We start from the raw sequence: 21222 nt of genomic DNA on the forward strand, positions 1-21222 counted from the left end.
CACCTTCCTCCCCAGGTAGCCAACCCCACTTTCCGGTCTGTGCTCCAGCTGTGGGTACTCAACAGAGTAGATTTGTGGACACTGTGCCCTTCTGCAAGTACCTGTTAGTTGGACTTTCCATTACCAGAAGGAATAGTGCCTATTCTTATTAGAGAAGCAAAGATCCATCATGCAGAGAAAAATTACATATATTATTCCAATAATTAAAAAAAAAATCTTGCCCAAATTGATGCAGTTGACAGTCTCAGCCTAAAATCATCTCTTATTTCATACAGTATAGTGGCTTCATCTACTGTCTGTTTATTAATCTCTCCTGCCAAACTTCAAAATCTTAGTCAGTCAGCTGCGATAATGGGGATCTCTTCAGGTATTTGATCCTGACCCTGCAAACTCTTACTCATGTTTGATAAGAATAAAACAGTCATAGAATCATAGAATATAAAGGTTGGAAGGGACCTCAAGAGGTCATCTAGTCCAACCCCCTGCTCAGAGCAGGACCAATCCCCAACTGACTTCAATTGCACTACTCACACGAGAAAGGGCTTGCAGGTGCAGGCTCTGTCTAGTTATTTAGGGAGACTGAGGTGACACAGATTATGTATAGTTTTTTCTAACATTTCATTTTTACTCTGATATTTTCACTCTAATGCTCTTGTTTTGTCTCCTTGTCATTCTTTAAAAGGTGTTTAAACTTTTTTTCAGCACGTTGTACAATGAATTTAACACCTTTCCCCATCTGGGTGCCTCACTCTTTACTCACATGGGTTCTGGCTCCCAATCTGAGAGTGTTTAAGTAAAGATTATATGGAACAAATTTGGCCGGGATACTTTACACTTTGGAGGGCAGATGGAGGAGACATTTGTGCTTAGCATAACAGTATATATTCAAGAAGCAGCTTTTCCAGCAGCACATAACACAAGGCTGCTGGCAAGTGACAGATAGAGTTTATCCTGAAATCTCAGTGGGGATTCAAACCTGTGGCTTCTTAGCCAATCTGGAGCCTTCATTACCTTGGTGTAATGAAGCAAACACAAGGAAAATGTGATGAGAAAAAGCTCCTCTCCCCTTCCCTTTCCCTTCTAAGTTTCCAGTTTCCAATTCATTATAGATCTCTGTTATTCATAATGATTCTATTCTTGTCATTGGTTTCATTGGGGCTGGCAGTTCAGCCAGCACACTGAGCTTTTTTCACATTAATAACTAAATAAGTAGCCTATCTCCCTGGCAGCCGATCACAGGGCACCCAGCATACTAACTCAGAAAACAATAGGTGAAACCATCAAGCACAATCAGATCAATCAGCAGTGGGAATCCCAATACACAGAATCTGTACTTCAGTTACCATGTGAAATCGGACATCAGGAACCTAATCTCCAAGACCCCAACTCTAAAGGAAAAGGGACCCTCAACATGTCATTATTCCTGTGTGTTAGACAGCAAATTACAATCTTTGGGGGGGAAAACTGAGATAAAGTGAACCAAACTAATGGTGCAGTTAAAAAACAGAAAAAGAAATCCCCCTGACTATTAGCAGCCCAGCAAGAGCTGCTGAATCCAGGATGATGAAAGGTCTATGGTGAGCGAAAGGGACAGTGGTGAATTTCTGGTGGTTTGAGTGGCCATGGGGTTGTGGAAATCAGCAGCAAGAAATGTGGATAATGGGGCAAGCAGCTGCCTGAGGGAGGCTCAGGGGAAAAGGATTAATGACCACCGAGACCTGCTTTCCTTCCACTCCTTCCCTGAAATGCCAGACTGCTGAACCAGTTATCAATCAAGAAAGCGAAATGCATTGGTGGATTGATTGGGTTTGATACAGTGGCAGCCAGCTACACTTTTGAATACTCTTTGAAAACAATTTTTACTGTGCAATGCTGGAGAAAGCCAACAAATAATAAAGCTGTCAGAGTACTCACCAAGTGCTCGTAAATACAAAAGCTGCTGTATGCTGCCTAGCAGCTGCAAATGGGAACCATTCCAAAGCTTGAAAAATTGTCAATACTTAATCGGTGCATCTGATATCAATTCTAATTTAAACTTCTGCTTCTTTTCCCCCCTCCCTCCACACACTTTGTCTTTCTCCAGTACAAAACACACAAGAGTCTGATTAGAGAGCACTCTGCTAGTATGAGTTGCTGTTTAGGGCAATGTATAGTTTTTTCAGCCCCACTCCCTTTTCCCTGTTTTTGGCAATTTTTTTAAGTCTCTTATTATATAAAGTGCAACTGAAAACACAGATATGTGACAGGAACTGACATCTCAGGTTCAAAGTATCACACTTAGAATGAATTTTACCTGGGGCTATGCAATAACTAATAATGGCCCAGATTCTGAGGTCCTTGCCCAGTCCTTACTGAGGCAGAATGCCTTTTGAAGTCAACAGGATTTTGCTTGAGTAAGGGCAGAATAAAATGTGAGGGCCAGGTTGTATTCATATGTGGGCCTTACCATACAAGGGGCTGGAAGAGTGCCTTTGAAGAGTTTTTCCTGCATTCTTCCATCAAGAAGACAGGTTCTCCTCCCGCCTCTGCCATGGAGGAAAGCTTGAAAGACCCCAAATGCCCTGAAATCTCAGGGTCACTAGGCAATCTGTACAGCAGTTGTGTGGTTCTGCAGCACCTCTGGCCCTTCTTCTTGGCAGTTTGATTCAATGGAAACCTCAGTGATGGGGTTTCCTGTGAGCCCTGAACCCCACCTCTAAAAAAGTCCTTCCTGCTTATGAAGGCTGAAATGCAACGCACCCTCTGGAAATTTTATACGTCTGAAGGAAATGTACTGGGGGCACGGTGGGTCTATACCCTCCACCTCACCCTCCCTCTGCCTGCCACCTGCCACCCGCAACCCAGAGATCTCTGGTCCTGGACAGAATCCTCCACAGAGTCCAGGGGAAAGAGGGGACAGTGCTGGAGGAACCGACTAGGGGCTGTGCTCTTCTTGACCTGCTGCTTACAAACAGGGAAGAATTGATAGGGGAAGTAGAAGTGGGTGGCAACCTACGCAGCAGTGACCATGAGATGGTTGAGTTTAGGATCCTGAAAAAAGGAAGAAAGGAGAGTAGCAAAATACAGACCCTTGACTTCAGAAAAGCAGACTTAGACTCCCTTAGGGAACTGATGGGTAGGATCCCCTGGGAGGCTAATATAAAGGGTGCAAGGAGTCCAGGCGAGCTGGCTGTATTTTAAAGAAGCCTTATTAAAAGCACAAACCCTCCTGAAGTGCAGAAAGAATAGTAAATATGGCAGGCGACCAGCTTGGCTTACAGGGAAATCTTCGGTGAGCTTAAACTCAAAAAGGAAGCTTACAAGAAGTGGGAACTTAGACAGATGACTAGGGAGGACTATAAAAATATTGCTAGAGCATGCAGGGGTGTAATCAGGAAGGCCAGGGCACAATTGGAGTTCCAGCTAGCAAGGGATGTAAAGGGTAACAAGAAGGGTTTCTATAAGTATGTTAGCAACAAGAAGGTGGTCAGGGAAAGCGTGGGACCTTTACTGAATGGGGTAGGCAACATAGTGACAGATGATTTGGAAAAAGCTGAAGTACTGAATGTTTCTTTTGCCTTAGTCTTCACAGACAAGGTCAGCTCCCAGACTGCTGCAATGGGCAACACAGCACAGGGAAAGAAAAGGAGTACTAGTGGCACCTTAGAGACTAACCAATTTATTTGAGCATAAGCTTTCGTGAGCTACAGCTCACTTCAGGCATTCTGTTATTATCCTTGTTGGGCCTGTCCTGTAGTAGGTGACTTCTGGGTACTCTTCTGGCTCTATCAATTATCAGTAGGTTTCCGGTATAGGGTGGTGTTTATGTGGCCATCGCTTATTAGCACTGTAGTGTCCAGGAAGTGGATCTCTTGTGTGGACTGGTCCAGGCTGAGGTTGATGGTGGGATGGAAATTGTTGAAATCATGGTGGAATTCCTCAAGGGCTTCTTTTCCATGGGTCTAGATGATGAAGATGTCATCAATGTAGCGCAAGTAGAGTAGGGGCATTAGGGGACGAGAGCTGAGGAAGCTTTGTTCTAAGTCTGCCATAAAACTGTTGGCATACTGTGGGGCCATAGCAGTGCCGCTGATTTGAAGGTATACATTGTCTCCAAATGTGAAATAGTTATGGGTGAGGACAAAGTCACAAAGTTCAGCCACCAGGTTTGCCGTGACATTATCGGGGATAGTGTTCCTGACGGCTTGTAGTCCATCTTTGTGTGGAATGTTGGTGTAGAGGGCTTCTACATCCACAGTGGTCAGGATGGTGTTTTCAGGAAGATCACCGATGGATTGTCGTTTCCTCAGGAAGTCAGTGGTGTCTCGAAGATAGCTGGGAGTGCTGGTAGCGAAGAGCCTGAGGAGGGAGTCAACCGCATTTGCTCCAACCCCTCAGACAGAGACAAACACCTACAAGATCTCTATCAAGCATTCTTACAACTACAATACCCACCTGCTGAAGTGAAGAAACAAATTGACAGAGCCAGAAGAGTACCCAGAAGTCACCTACTACAGGACAGGCCCACCAAAGATAATAACAGAACGCCACTAGCCATCACCTTCAGCCCCCAACTAAAACCTCTCCAATGCATCATCAAGGATCTACAACCTATCCTGAAGGACGACCCATCACTCTCACAAATCTTGGGAGACAGGCCAGTGCTTGCCTACAGACAGCCCCCCAACCTGAAGCAAATACTCACCAGCAACCACACACCACACAACAGAACCACTAACCCAGGAACCTATCCTTGCAACAAAGCCCGTTGCCAACTGTGTCCACATATCTATTCAGGGGAGACCATCACAGGGCCTAATAACATCAGCCACACTATCAGAGGCTCGTTCACCTGCACATCTACCAATGTGATATGTGCCAGCAATGCCCCTCTGCCATGTACATTGGTCAAACTGGACAGTCTCTATGTAACAGAATAAATGGACACAAATCAGATGTCAAGAATTATAACATTCATAAACCAGTCGGAGAACACTTCAATCTCTCTGGTCACTCGATTACAGACCTAAAGGTCGCAATATTACAACAAAAAGACTTCAAAAACAGACTCCAACGAGAGACTGCTGAATTGGAATTAATTTGCAAACTGGATACAATTAACTTAGGCTTGAATAGAGACTGGGAGTGGATGTGTCATTACACAAAGTAAAACTATTTCCCCATGTTTATTCACCCCACCCCCCACTGTTCCTCAGACATTCCGGTTAACTGCTGGAAATGGCCCACCTTGATTATCACTACAAAAGGTTTTCTGCCCCCCTCCCCCCGCTCTCCTGCTGGTAATAGCTCGTCTTAAGTGATCACTCTCCTTACAGTGTGTATGATAACACCCATTTTTTCATGTTCTGTGCGTATATAAATCTCCTCACTGTATTTTCCACTAAATGCATCTGATAAAGTGAGCTGTAGCTCACGAAAGCTTATGCTCAAATAAATTGGTTAGTCTCTAAGGTGCCACTAGTACTCCTTTTCTTTTTGCGAATACAGACTAATATGGCTGCTACTCTGAAACAGCATGTGGAGTAGGTGAGATGCCCTCTGTGATAACAGAACAGGTTAGGGACTATTTAGAAAAGCTAAACATGAACAAGTCCATGGGTCCAGATCTAATGCAACGAAGGGTGCTGAGGGAGTTGGCTGATGTGATTACAGAGCCATTGGCCATTATCTTTGAAAATTCGTGGTGATTGGGGGAGGTCCCAGACAATTGGGAAAAGGCAAATATAGTGCCCATATTTTAAAAGGGGAAAAAAGAGAACCCGGGGAACTACACACCAGTCAGTCTCACTTCAATCCCCGCCAAAAGAAATCTGATGAGGTTCAATAAGGATAAGTGCAGGGTCCTGCACTTAGGACGGAAGAACCCAATGCACAGCTACAGACTAGGGACCGAATGGCTAGGCAGCAGTTCTGCGGAAAAGGACCTAGGGGTGACAGTGGACGAGAAGTTGGATATGAGTCAGCAGTGTGCCCTTGTTGCCAAGAAGGCCAATGGCATTTTGGGATGTATAAGTAGGGGCATAGCAAGCAGATCGAGGGACGTGATTGTCCCCCTCTATTCGACATTGGTGAGGCCTCATCTGGAGTACTGTGTCCAGTTTTGGGCCCCACACTACAAGAAGGATGTGGATAAATTGGAAAGAGTCCAGTGAAGGGCAACAAAAATGATTAGGGGTCTGGAACACATGACTTATGAGGAGAGGCTGAGGGAACTGGGATTGTTTAGTCTGCAGAAGAGAAGAATGAGGGGGGATTTGATAGCTGCTTTCAACTACCTGAGAGGTGGTTCCAGAAAGGATGGTTCTAGACTATTCTCAGTGGTAGAAGAGGACAGGACAAGGAGTAATGGTCTCAAGTTGCAGTGGTGGAGGTTTAGGTTGGATATGAGGAAAAACTTTTTCACTAGGAGGGTGGTGAAACACTGGAATGCGTTGCCCAGGGAGGTGGTGGAATCTCCTTCCTTAGAAGTTTTTAAGGTCAGGCTTGACAAAGCCCTGGCTGGGATGATTTAATTGGGGATTGGTCCTCCTTTTGAGCAGGGGGTTGGACTGGATGACCTCCTGAGGTCCCTTCCAACCCTGATATTCTATGATTCTATGAAAATCATGGAGCATGTCCTCAAGGAATCCATTTTGAAGCACTTGGAGGAGAGGAAGGTGATCAGGAACAGTCAATATGGATTCACCAAGGGCAAGTCATGCCTGACCAACCTGATCGCCTTCTATGATGAGATAGCTGGCTCTGTGAATAAGGGGAAAATAGTGGATGTGATATATCTTGACTTTAGCAAAGCTTTTGATACGGTCTCCTGCAGTATTCTTGCCAGCAAGTTAAAAAGTATGAATTGGATGAATGGACTATAAGGTGGATAGAAAGCTGGCTAGATTGTCGGGCTCAAAGGGTAGTGATCAATGGCTCGATGTCTAGCTGGCAGCCGGTATCAAGTGGAGTGCCCCAGGGGTTGGTCCTGGGGTCAGTTTTGTTCAACATCTTTATTATGATCTGGATGATGGGATTAATTGCACCCTGAGCAAGTTCGCCGATGACACTAAACTGGGGGGAGAGGTAGATACTCTGGAGGGTAGGGATAGGGTCCAGAGTGACCTAGACAAATTGGAAGATTGGGCCAAAAGAAATCTAATGAGGTTCAACAAGGACAAGTGCAGAGTCCTGCACTTCAGAAGGAAGAATCCCATGCACCGCTACAGGCTTGGGACCGATTGGCTAAGCAGCAGTCCTGCAGAAAAGGACCTGGGGATTACAGTGGACAAGAAGCTGGATGTGAATGTGCCCTCATTGCCAAGAAGGCCAATGGCATATTGCACTGTATTAGTAGGAGCATTGCCTACTAATACAATCAAGGGAAGTGATTATTCCTCTCTATTCGGCACTGGTGAGGCCACACCTGGAGTATTGTGTCTAGTTTTGGGCCCCCAACTACAGAAGGGATGTGGACAAATTGGAGAGAGTCCAATGGAGGGCAACAAAAATGAATAGGTGGTCTGGGGCACATGACTTACAAGGAGAGGCTGTGGGAACTGGGGTTATTTAGTCTGCAGAAGAGAAGTGTGAGGGGGGATTTGATAGCAGCCTTCAATTACCTGAAGGGGGGTTCCAAAGAGGATGGAGCTAGGCTGTTCTCAGTGGTGGCAGATGACAGAACAAGAAGCAGTGGTCTCAAGTTGCAGTGGGGAAGGTCTAGGTTGGATATTAGGAAAAACTATTTCAATAGGAGGGTGGTGAAGCACTGGAATGGGTTACCTAGGGAGGTGGTGGAATCTCCATCCTTAGAGGTTTTTAAGGTCAGGCTTGACAAAGCCCTGGCTGGGATGATTTAGTTGGTGGTGGTCCTGCTTTGAGCAGGGGATTGGACTAGTTGACCTCCTGAGGTCTCTTCCAACCCTAATATTCTATGATTCTGTGCTGCATAGGCAGTTTACTCCCCACCTTTTTCACATGGGGAGTGGGAGATTGCTCCACAGAGGGGACCCTATTTATACAAAGGGCGCAATCTGGTCCTGAATGAGGATTTTACTAATAAAGTTTTATATGTATATAGTACTTAGCTTCAAAACCTTTATGTGCATTAACCAATCACTAGGACATACTTTCTCAGAAGTTTGGTTGCATGCTGAGTTCTGAGCTTTTTGGAAAATCTGGCTTTGTTGTTTTCCCTCTATCTCTGTATGTACACCTGGCCCCCAGGATCCATTCTGGATCTTCCCCAGGATTATCTTAGTCTCTCTATACCAGACAAGAAATGCCACACATAAAATAAAAATAAAGTGAGGGACACAAGTCTCAAGTGAGGGACACACACCAGCCTATTCATTTGGTTGAGGATTTTACCCTTAAATTAAATGCAGAGCACTAAGATGGGTTTGTGATAAAGGAAAAGTAAGTTTATTAACAAACGGGGATTTAAGTGATAATAAGTCAGAAGATGCAGTTATGATTACAAACAAAATAAGACATGCTTTCTAGTCGCTAAAACTTCATTTCAGTAAGTTATAATCTTGGTCTAAGCAGGTTCTCACCTATGGCAGTTCCCAGAGACTTCAACCCCTTGGCTGAAGGATCTGGCTTTCTCAGATTACAAGAGCTCTGGCCCCTTGTTTCCATCCAGCTGTGGATAAAAAATGGCTTTTTGCTTCTGTTTCTATCTTCACAAAGTTCACTGATGCTGTTTCAAGAGTCAGAAAGGCTTCCTGGGGGTGCAGCCTCCATCACCCATCAGGACTGTTAAGTGGCCATCTTCCCCCACTTGCTCACCTGAGGGCTGTGTTTACCTTACCTTTAAATGTCCTTTTCATTGTCTTTGGTTTCACTTTACTTAATTTTCCCTGGAGAAACAACATTCCTTTGCTAGGATTGGCTGGATTTAGGTCTGGCTACCAAACCCATTTTAGGAACATATTTCCAGCACACATCTATAATTCTTTATAGCTCACCTTTACATACCTCATACAATAATATCAATGACCAGGAGGTTATCAGTTTGCATATGACATCTTACACAACACCTTTTAGATACAGATTATGACGATGTGAGTCAGGACAATGAGTATGTTTGGTGTGATGAGAGCTATGGCATGGTGTGCCCTCTGTCAGTTGTCATCGAGGGGCTCCTTGGGTCACACCTTTATTTCAAGGGGGAAAAAATGAGTAATTTTTATTAAAAATAACCTCATTGTTGGAATAAGTTCCATCACGCCAAGCTCCAGCTGTTCTGACTAAAGCGTCATCCTTATTCAGTCTTATATTATGATCTGGAACTTCAATTGCTAGTAGCTTGGTCTTGATCAAACCCTTAGTGGAAATTCCCTCCCAGGTGTTTGAGTTAGATAAAACTCCAATTCTAATCTTTATTCTCCTTAGAAACAGAATGATGAAATGCCCTCAGAAAGTCAAAGTCCTATATATAATCCTGCATATGCTAAAAAAAAATGAAAGGGAACCATCTGGGCTGTACAGACAAAGTACAGCCTCTTTTAGTCCTGTAGCGACAGGAGGGAGAGCAGAGCCATGGAAGATAGACAAACTGAAAACAAGGTCCTTTTCTCTCTTTTCTCTTTGGCACTCTCTTAATAAGAACTAGGGTCTGGCCTTGTGGCGCAACTAAGTCCCTTTTCCACTACTGAGGGAGATCAAAGGAGGGTTATAGCTTTCCTAACAGGGCAACTGAGGATTTCCCTACTGTGCAGGAAAAGGCTTGTACAGACTCTGGGCTCCTCCCAACCCCAGGCACAGCCCCACATGCCTCTTCTCACCCTCCATTCCCTCCAATCAGCAAATTTCTATTGAATCTGTAGTGCCCTTCAAGCCCCTCACTCTCTGGTTGCCTGCCTCCTCAAATCTGTTCATCACCCTGGCCTCCCAGAGGCAGCCTCCTGCAGCCCAGCCAGACACCCGGCTCACTACAGGTATGTGTATAGCACAGCTGGTGAGTCCAGGAGAAAGGTGATAAGAACATTTTGAGAAACAAAATTTCAATGGAACACATTTTTTTAAATGTTCACTTCTGTTTTTCATTGAAAACAGAAGCAGTTGATACATCTTAGCACTGCTGATAGCTAATATTTGCATAGTTCAAAACACTCATTCTGATTAAAAGGAATAACTCTGTGCATTTAATTTCAAATGTGTAAACGGTGTGTGAGATATTGTCCAAACATGTCTTGAAAGTTTGGCATATGTGGGGAATTTGTTTAGAATTTGTTTTTCTTTTTAAGTTAGAGGGGCCCAAGGCAAAACATTTTAAAAACATATTTGTACGTTCTCTGTAAAGGTGAGCAAATCTTTTATTAAAAATATCATGGGAAATTCAATTGTCTTATGAAGAGGTATGGTGCCAAATTTAAAGACTAAATTCAGTAGTTAAAGTCATTAAAGTATGAAACAGAAGGAATCTAGTCCTAATTTAAATGCAAATCTGCAGCAAATCTAACTAGAGTTGTTACCATTGCCTTCATAATACATCCTTTTTGCACCTCTCAGTACACACGCACAATGAATTGCAGTAGTACAAAGTTTCTAAAACACTTGAATACAGTTGCTTGCAAAGACTGAATTTCTGTATTTTAAGAAGAAATCCAAACTATGTTCTCTTTGTTGGTTTCCTCTCAATAACTTAATGGGATAGATTCTGTGGCTCTTGTGGCTTGTCTACATGGTGAAATGATGCGTTAAATGGGGGGGTGATTTCTAAAGCATGTTAACTTGTTGTTTATTAATTGATCCATGTAGACTCTGCTGGTGTGCACCAAAACTTCTCTAGCATGCTTCAAAGTAGTACTGTTTCAAACAACACCATATTAAACCACAGCAGGTGGGTTGACACATACCAATTAATACATAAGACATTAGTGCACTTTACAAATCACACACCTCTCCAGCTTATTACCCACCAGGTGGACAAGCTAACATGGTTGCTAACTTCAATAGAGCTACTTCAGATTTATTGCGGTGTAAATTAGCTGAATGTGTCTCTTTATTTCTTAAGTCTGTGTTTTAAGTTTTCCCTTTTTGACTATGCTTTATGACTTGTGAAAGGAAAGTTCAGTTAGATTTGTAGAAAGACTTCTGAATGTCAAAAAAGCAAATCTTCACTCGATTTAATTTGACTAAATTCATATTCCTTTAGCAGCTAGGAGACATGCTCAAGAATAAATGGCCCAACTTGATGATCACTTTAGATAAGCTATTACCAGCAGGACAGTGGGGTGGGAGGAGGTATTGTTTCATGATCTCTGTGTGTATATAATGTCTGCTGCAGTTTCCACGGTATGCATCCGATGAAGTGAGCTGTAGCTCACGAAATCTCATGCTCAAATAAATTGGTTAGTCTCTAAGGTGCCACAAGTACTCCTTTTCTTTTTGCGAATACAGACTAACACGGCTGTTACTCTGAAACCAATAAAAATTCTGTTGCCCCTTTCCTAAGTGGAAGCAAATTTGTGGCCTGACAGGTCAGTTTCCAATTTGGACAAAAATGTATAGTGCAGTCAGGTATCTTCTTAAAGTAATTTGTACTTTTTACAGAATGTACACAAGACCTATTTCCCTGAACAGGGGCGTGATTACAATTTGCACACTCTTCTGCAGAAATTTCAAGTAAAGCCCAATTGTCCAGCTGCCTTAGGCCTCTCTCTCTCTCTCTCTCTCTCTCTCTGCAGAACTCACACATTACACAGACAGATCAAATAGCTTAAACACACTCTCTGCCCTTTTTTTTCCCTCAGCCCCTTACACATGGGATGCCTCTAACCAAGCCACCCTTCATAATTCATGGTGTAGTAAAGGTGGCCTAGCCATTAACCCTCTTTTTGTTTAGCTGCTCTGTGATACAAAGGAAGCTCGCAACCATCTAATAAAAATGAGCAAAGCTTGATATCTTAAAACTCAGAAAGCAAATAAAAAGAACCCATTTTTTATGTCATGGGTTTTGAGGGTCTGGCTCACGATTTTTGAATGTTTAGGTTTGGCATCATTGCTCCATTGCAGTCTATCCAAAATGTAGTTGCTAAGATGATCTGTCTTGCTCAACCAGATCATGTCTCTTTCAGTCTTTGAATCCATAACTTTTCTACCATGTGAAATATAAGCTTCTTGAGCTTTCCATCAAGACAATGAACATTTTTGTTCCAGCTTATGTTGCAGATCTTTTTTTCTTATCATGTCCTTCATTGCCTCCATGTTCCAATAACATCAGGCCAATAGCCCTCTTCATTTTTTTCACTCCCATTTTTGCACATTTGCCATGGTGCATGCTGAATGTGGAACAACCTACCGTTCCATTTGAGCCAGACTTCTACCCTCTCTTCATTCAGATTTTTCCTCAAGACCTACCTCTTCTGCAAAATTCACAAACACTAACTCACCTTAGTCAGATACCTTCAATCAACACCATATAAATGGAAGCAAGAGAGACAGAGACACAGTGTTCTAAGCTAACACGTTCTCTGGGTATCCTAATGTATTTTTTTCTCATCTGAGTCTGTCTCTAAGACTTTGTCTGTACTTAGCAGCTTAAGTATAAATAAATAAATAATGATTTATCAGGGAGTACATCTTACATCACAAACTGTATAGCACAGTCTTTGTCTGGGGCCTGATCCAGAATGGGTGTTTCATCTAAGGAAGAACGGCAGATTCAGGTCCACTTTAGGAATTTCTGTGGCTACATCATCTCCAAACCAAGGTATAGGCTTTGGCATGGAGCCACACCGTACCAGCAAGAATTTCAGGAGCACGATCTCTCCCTGAGACTCCTTCCTTCCCATTGAGTTTCCTCAGTGTGAGGAGAGAATAAATATGCCACCTCCCTGCCCTTCCCCCTTTCCTTTTGGATGAATTGTACCGAAAGTGGACACTAGAAAGCAGTAGTCTCTGTGCATCCTCGAGCACATAGACTGATTATCCCTGGCCATTGCAAGGGGCAAGGTAAGGGGCAGGGACAATATTTCCTATTTCTGTAAAGGGAATCAGTTTTCATGACTGAATAACTCAACCATGCAGCTCAACAGTCTTTAATCATAAATCTAAGACAAATGAATAGAGATGGTAATGAAACTGAAACTCGTTAACATCACATGCTTGAAAAACAAAATAACATTTGTCTGGATAGCTGGTATAAATTTGGTACTATACATTTATTATAAATGAAAATTAATAATATGTTACCAAGCAGCAAATAGAAGTCTGTAATTCACTCATTGGATTATTCTGCTATTCATAAATAGATTGTAATGTGCTACTATTTCATTTAATATTTTCAAACCACACTAGTAAATTACAACATGCTGTTAATTCTCCTGCAATCAGCTGTTTTAGGTGTATGCATTAATTGTCTTTATAATTTTCCCATAAAATACATGGGGTTTATAATGAACTGTGAGGAAAATGGGCCTGTTATGAATGAGCATTTCAGTTTTGCCGTGACGGCTAGTTATAGTGCACCATGGAAGACCTGGCAGGTACCTATGGTACATTTCATAGCTACTACACAACATTTTACTTGGGGAATCAGAGTACTTAAAACAAAAAAATACATTTTGTGGACCCCACCCACATGAGTTTAGTGGACCTCAAAGGAGTGATATGGGGTCCAGGAACTCAGATGAGGCTGCTCTTGATGAGTTCCCTGAAAATAGGAAGAGTAGGGAAGTCTAGAGAAAAGGCATGGAATCCTTTAAAGGGGATTTCCTTTCCACTATAAATCTCAATGAGGCAAATGACCATATCATTATCAGCTCATCCCACAGCAGGTTTCTTTGCTTTGCTGGTTATTGCAATTTCCACTACAGATCCTTGCTGTATGACCTTGCCATAGCATCTTGGATGCTCACATAAGTTCTGGTGGTTTTTCCAGCTTCTCACAGACAGGAAGGGAATCATATTTATTCCCTCTTCGATGATTTCCTGAGGTGGGCCACATCCAGGGACAAGGTCCTCAAGGATATCTTACAGACCAAACAGGTGCCATAAAGCTTTGATGCTACAGTTTAAAAAAAGAGTCAGCTCTCAGTTTTTTAGACATTTATATGGGAGTGAAGACAGATAGTGTTCTCCACAAGGTATCAATACCTGTGAAGTGAAAACTCATGTTAACAAAAGCCCCACAGAGTATAGAGTATATATATATTTTCAATGTTCTATACAACTCACAATCCAACCACTCCTGAGTCTCTTGGGGATGCTGTTCTCCTGATATACTAGTTCTCCTAATATATATGCAGTGAGCCAAATTCTTCATGAGGCCCTCTGGGGTTGTCATAAATAAAGGGAAGTGTAACCACCTTTCTGTATACAGTGCTATAAAATCCCTCCTGGCCAGAGGCAACATCCTGTTACTGTAAAGTGTTAAGAAGCTCAGCTAACATGGCTGGCACCTGACCCAAAGGACCAATAAGGGAACAAGATATTTTCAAATCTTGGGGGGAGGAAGGCTTTTGTTTGTGCTCTTTGTTTACATTTTGTTCTCTCTTGGGACTGAGAGAGGCCAGACAGAAATCCATCTTTTCCAACCCATCCTAATCCAAGTCTCCAATATTGCAATCAGTATAGGCAAGCCAGGAAAAGCGGATTAGTTTATCTTTTGTTTTATGTGACTTTTCCCTGTGTTAAGAGAGAGGTTTATTCCTGTTTTCTGTAACTTTAAGGTTTTGCCCAGAGGGGGATCCTCTGTGTTTTGAATCTGAATACCCTGTAAAGTATTTTCCATCCTGATTTTACAGAGGTGATTCTTTTACCTTTTCTGTAATTAAAATTCTTATTTTGAGAACCTGATTGATTTTTCATTGTTCTTAAGATCCAAGGGTTTGGGTCTGTGTTCACCTGTACAAATTGGTGAGGATTATTATCAAGCCTTCCCCAGGAATGGGGGTGTAGGGTTTGGGGGGATATTTTGGGGGAAGACGTCTCCAAGTGAGCTCTTTCCCTGTTCTTTGTTTAAAACGCTTGGTGGTGGCAGCATGCTGTTCAAGGACAAGGCAAAGTTTGTACCTTGGGGAAGTTTTTTACCTAAGCTGGTAAGAATAAGTTTAGGGGGTCTTTCTTGCAGGTCCTCACATCTATAACCTAGAGTTCAGAGTGGGGAAAGAACCCTGACAGGGGTTCTCCTGTCTCTGATTATAGACTTATCACCATGACCACCCACAAAGAGCAAAATCCTCTCAGAAGCACCTAGATCATTTCAGTGGTAGATGATGAGAGACAGATCCCAGAGGGTATCTAAAATCGCAGAATCAGATACAGTTTCAAATAATTTTCTTGATCCTTACAGAACTCCACAGTTTGCTCAGAATTCCATTTTCCACCTGCCCTGGAGGTGCTGAAACTTTTTGTATTGGGGAGGGTCACTTCATGTGATGCAGCAAGGCAGTCTGATGTGAACATTTTATTAAACAATGGTCACCTTGAATAAGGTGACAGATAACTCTTGGTGATAACATTGCAATCTGCCTTTGTCCTAACTCAATTCATTCTGAAGGAGGTTGTGGAGTTTCAGTAGTTTGGATGACTAGTCCATGGAGATGCACAGGTGATGAAAATGTGATCCATGAAAAACTGATGCTACCTCAACAATAACTGTAGACTGTGATCTGCTTATGATCCACTTCACCTGCAGAAATCTTTTTTCACTGCTCTGTTCCCCCAAAAATCCAAAGTAAAAAGAAGATGTTAACATGACCCTGACCTTCCTGTATCTTTTCACAGGGCTTCTCTTCCATATAGGGCCAGATTATGCTATCCTTACTCATGGGTAGTATGCACTGGGACAACTCACAGAGCAAGGTAAACACCGAATGCAAGTCAGAGTGACAGAATCTGGCCCATAATGTTGAAATTTTTCTCTACCTTCAAAGCACTCCATCACTCATAGTTAAATGTCATTTTAACAAGGGCAGTCTGTGAACAGAGACCTACATTTTCAGAAGTTACTTAGTAGCGATTTTGGATGCCTCTGTGTTTGTATGCCCTATGTGAGGCACCTTAATGGTTGATTTTCAGAGGGTGGTGCTCAGAACTTCCTGAAAAATCAGATGTCTCAAGCTGAGAAGCCAAAAAATGAGGTACCCATAATCATTGTTCCTTTTGAAAATTTAAAGGTAGGCAAATGCAGGCATAAAAGTTTGGGAGAAATTGACAGGGAACAAATGCCCAGAACATTTGATATCACAGAATAATTCTTCCATATTCAAAATGACTGACTTAAAAAAAACTCTTTAAAGTATCTTCAGACATCTGCTAGGGATCTTTTCAGCAGTCTGTAGAAATCTTACCCCTTTGTGGTACTACAAATAGTAAATGCTGCACAACTGCAATGTGGCCAAACTAATTTTTCCCCCAGCAGGAATCTTCACTTTCATATATCCTGACTTTTGTATATGTTAACATTTTCACCTTAATATTGCAGTGGTATAGATTTTTGCATTTATTATATTGTATTCAAAGAAAAAGTAAGTATGTCTCATAAAGCAAGTTTTCGTCCATTTTTTTACAACTATTTAGATTTTATTAGTATTTGAAAGGGATAATGTCAAGGCAGCATGGAGAATATGCCTCAGGTTATACAGTTAGGTTATGTAAACAGGCTGGCTCTAGGTTTTTTGCCGCCCCCAGCGGCGTGCCGCCGAAGCAAAAGGAAAAAAGGCCGGAGTGCCGCCCGGAGCACCGCCCCTTGAAAAGTGCCGCTCCGAGCACCTGCTTGGTTTGCTGGTGCCTAGAGCCGGCCTTGTATGTAAATAGGAACAAAGAATGTACATAGGATTATACAAGAACATTATGAACTTATATTAATTACACACAGAAAGTAACACAGGGGTATTAACAATCCATTGTTTTACTATGCATAGGAAGTCAAGCTGATATTTGGTGCAATATCAGTTTGCAAACAAATGAAAACCATACATGAAGGTGAACTAGTCCATAGGAGTACTGTGGAAAGGGATCTGGGGATCACAGTGGATCACAAACTAAATATGAGTCAACAATGTAGCACTGTTGCAAAAAAAGCAAACATCATTCTGGGATGTATTAGCTGGAGTGTTGTAAGCAAGACACGAGAAGTAATTCTTCCACTCTACTCTGCATTGACTAGGCCTCAACTGGAGTATTGTGTCCAGTTCTGGATGCCACATTTTAGGAATGATATGAACAAATTGGAGAAAGTCCAGAGACGAGCAACCAAAAATGATGATAGGTCTAGAAAACATGACCTATGAGGGAAGATTGAAAAAAAATGGGTTTGTTTAGTCTGGAGAAGAGAAGACAGAGGGAGAACATGATAAGAGTTTTCAAGTACATAAAAGGTTGTTACGGGGGCGGATTTTTTAAAATTTTATTTTATTTTTATTTTTTTAACCTCTGAAGATAGGACAAGAGACAATGTATTTAAACTGCAGCAAGGGTGGTTTAGGTTAGACGATAGGAAACATTTCCTGTCAGGGTAGTTAAGCCCTGGAATAAATTGCCTAGGGAGGTTGTGGAATCTCCATCATTGGAGATTTTTAAGAGCTATCAGGGATGGTCTAGATAATACTTAGTGATGCCTTGAGTGCAGAGGACTGGACTAGAAGACCTCTCAAGGTCCCTTCTAGCCCTACACTGGTATGATTCTATATATATATATAGACTTGGTGTGACATCATTATATGAAAGCAGGGAGTTAACATAGCAGACATGATTATGTCAAGGTTTTCTGAAATTCCAGATTCATTTTCTCAGAGCATTTTAGGGTTTTTTGGTTCCAAAGTTTAGTATCTGTTGCGGGGAAGGGAGGGAGGGGCAGATTTTTATTCTGTTAAGTGATAAGTCTGCTAACTTTCCTCAAACCTGTCCTCGGATTGCTGGATATGGTCTGTAATTTGTTCTTTGTCTTATGTTTATTGCTTTCTGTCTAGCTGTAAATGAATGACTCTTTTAAGAACTAGAACATGGTGATACATTTCCAAGCTTCTGTAGGGAAGATTTTTGATAGATGTTGCTTTGAAAGAATGAGAGGAATTTTCCAGAATGCAATAGGTTGGATTTTCATCACACTGTGTGTTGAGGGCATTTGTGTATGTAAGACCAGAAGTTCTGCATATTAAAGCATCTCCAGAAAATGTGTGCAGAAAATAGTTTGCAAAACACAGTGTGGGTCTTATATAGCACACAAAGACTTATCTCTGAATTTTAGATCCTTTTGGGTGAAAGGTGGCAGTTATCTGAGTCGAATAACACCATAGAGTTTTGTTGATTTTGTTTGTTTTTAAGAAATACAGACTAACTTCTGCAGTTGTAATTGGAGCATAAGAGGAATTCTAAGTAGGGAGAACAGAATTTCCAAAGTCAGGGGGATTGTCTGGCATTAGGGAGGATAAACTTGTGGTTAAAACAGGGGCTCTCAACCTGGGGTATAGCATCCCCTCCCCACACCGAAGAAGGGATCACAAACAAATGTCTGAGAGGTACAACCACTCTTGTCTATCCTATTGTAAAAGAGAAGGGGGTCCCTGTTAACTCACACCTATATGGAAGGTAGGATTGTATGTGCTCCTGGTATGGAAAATGGGGTAGCAGTACAAAAAGGTTTGAAAACCCCTTGGTTAAGGTATTGAACTGGGTTTCAGGAGATCTGGATCCCTGCCACAATCAGACATGCATACCACACTGAAAGCAGCTAAGGCAAAGAGGCTGGAATCTGTCCATAAATTATGTTTCATCTGGAGCCAAATGGTCATAAAAATGAAATATGGAAATCTGTACATTTATTTTCAAGACCCAGACAAAAAGATGTGGAATAGAGCTGTGCCAGCAAGATGCTAACTGCTAGATTAAGGGGGGAAACATATGAAAGAGATGTTAATTCACCCTATCAGCTTCCATAGGATGGGGGGATGCAAAGGCTTACAGACACCTATAGCGTGAACCTATAGGACTATGGGGATGTAGAAGGGGGAAAGAGAGTTGGACTGGAGAAAGGAGGGTGGTAGAACCTTCCAGAGCTAGTCAGGGGTAGGAGACCTGAATGAGGATATAGTAGCCATTGTATGGGGAACACAGGCTATTTCACTTACAGACAGACAGTACACATGACCAACATTCATTTGTAGAGCTGTTGGTGCAGCCTCTCCCTGATATGAGGATGGACTCTAACACCTGGGAGATTGCCTACATAATGGGACTAAGGAAAAAGATCTGAGACTTCCGTGGGAGAGGTTTTCTCTGGCTGTTCTGACAGCAGGGGATCAGGGAAGGGATTAATTTCAAAAGATGAATGAAAAAGGAAATGTAACGTCTGTAACAGAGCTATGTGAAGCATACTTGATTTGGTACTCAAATTGAATATTATACGTAATATTCAGTATTATTTTAATCTGATTTCCTGTCTATTTTTAATAAATCTTGTTTTTAAATAGACTCCTGTTTTATGGGTATTTTCACACTGTTCATCCCCAAAAAAAGCAAAATGCCTCAACCTCTAAGGAGTGGTAGTAAAGAGTATAGGGTGTTTGGAACCTTCATCCCCACTTGGAAGTCTCAATCAAAGGGGCATGGACTTGAGGGGTCATCTCCCAGAAGATGTTACCTTGGGACATTGGTGTGCAAAAGGGAGATGTCTTAGAACCAAGGACAATACAGGAGTTGGCAGAGGTGTAGGTGACAGCAATCTTATACTAACCAAGATAGAAAGCTCAACTCTGACCATGACACTTTGCATCCTACTGTTGTAAAAGTGTCTTGGGATCTCTCAGGGCTTTGGTTTTAATGCTTCATCCAAACGTCAGCACCTCCAACATCACACTGCTCTCTAACTTGATGCTGAGGTTGGTTCAGTAGTAAAATCAGAGGGAAGAGTGCCACCTACTGAATCCCCAGCAGCATTTTCTGCAGCATCTGGGATTTCCTTGGAGGTCCCAAATTCATGTTTTGATTAGTCCAAATTCTCTTTAGGATATGACCACACCCCACAGTTTTATGGCTTCAGGCACCAGTAAAAGCTCCCTGTGTTATAACCAGAAGTACCAAGTGTTCCCACTCCTTTAATTTTCACATGCATAATTTTCACATAAGAGGCACTTTAATAGAGAAAGCTGTAATTGTAGCATATTCTCTAAAACAGGAACACGATTCCATAGAACTGTCATTTCAATAAAAGTACACCTTAATGAGATACACTTTTTACACGTTTACAAAAAGATAAATATAGCATGATGTGTTCTTTTGTTTTAGGCAGGCAGAAGATTTTCTACTCATTAGATCTGTAGAACCACTTACCAGCCTCCAATATTTTCAACATTTCTGATAATACAAAGAGAATAATCTGTGGGTGGCACTTTCAGAAATAAAAATATAAATAATGTTAAAAGAGGATTTTTTAAGTTTTAGAAGTGTTCTTGTAAAATTCACTATTATTTATTACCTATTTTTGTAAGATCACATGTGCCACAGAATGTTTTTCTTGATTTTCAGGTAAAGCTCAGGAAAATAACACGTATTCTAAAGAGGAGGTCTGAATACCTACAGGAGTGCCATAACTTTACTGTGTCAGAGAAGGTGGAAATGAAACATCAGTCTTCTCCCTCTCATGTCTGAAGTGTTAAAAAGCTATTTGAGTCAAGAGAGATGTTCATTGCTTTGCCATATTCGTAATCTCTTTCATTTGCTTCAGATAACCGTGAACTATAATGCTGCTGAGTGTCCATTATTGAAAAAGCAATAGTCAGTCGAGCAGACAAAAAGGAGAAATTTAACCACAAGCAGAGTGAGTTTGAATTGTATGTTCTGCTGTAGTTATTCACCTAATAAAGTACACATCTGTGAGAGTCCCGGTTATCAATGGGAGTTACTAATAACTTGTAACAGGAGAAAAAAAGCAGCATAGTTTTGCCTCTTATCTTGCTCTCATATGCTTTTTACATGTTTGCTTTTTACATGTGTGTTACTATTTATTCATCATTTGTACTACTGAAGCATCTAGGACTCCTAGTCAATGACCAGGACCCAATTGTGTAGGTGCTATGCAAACACAAAACAAAGACCGTGAGAAGGGAACCCAGAGTGGAAGGCCTTTGTGGAATTCATGGGAGCTGTTAGTTTTAGGGGGATGTCAGCCCCTTGTGCCATGAGAAATTCTACAAGAGGAATATTGCAAGGTCTCCCATCCCATACACAGGCAATTCCTCCACAGAGGATTATCTAACTCAGAATAACAGCTTTAACTCTGAATTGCTTTTT

Source organism: Lepidochelys olivacea (assembly GCF_965140295.1).
Source record: "Lepidochelys olivacea isolate rLepOli2 genome assembly, chromosome: 4".
Taxonomy (NCBI): domain Eukaryota; kingdom Metazoa; phylum Chordata; order Testudines; family Cheloniidae; genus Lepidochelys; species Lepidochelys olivacea.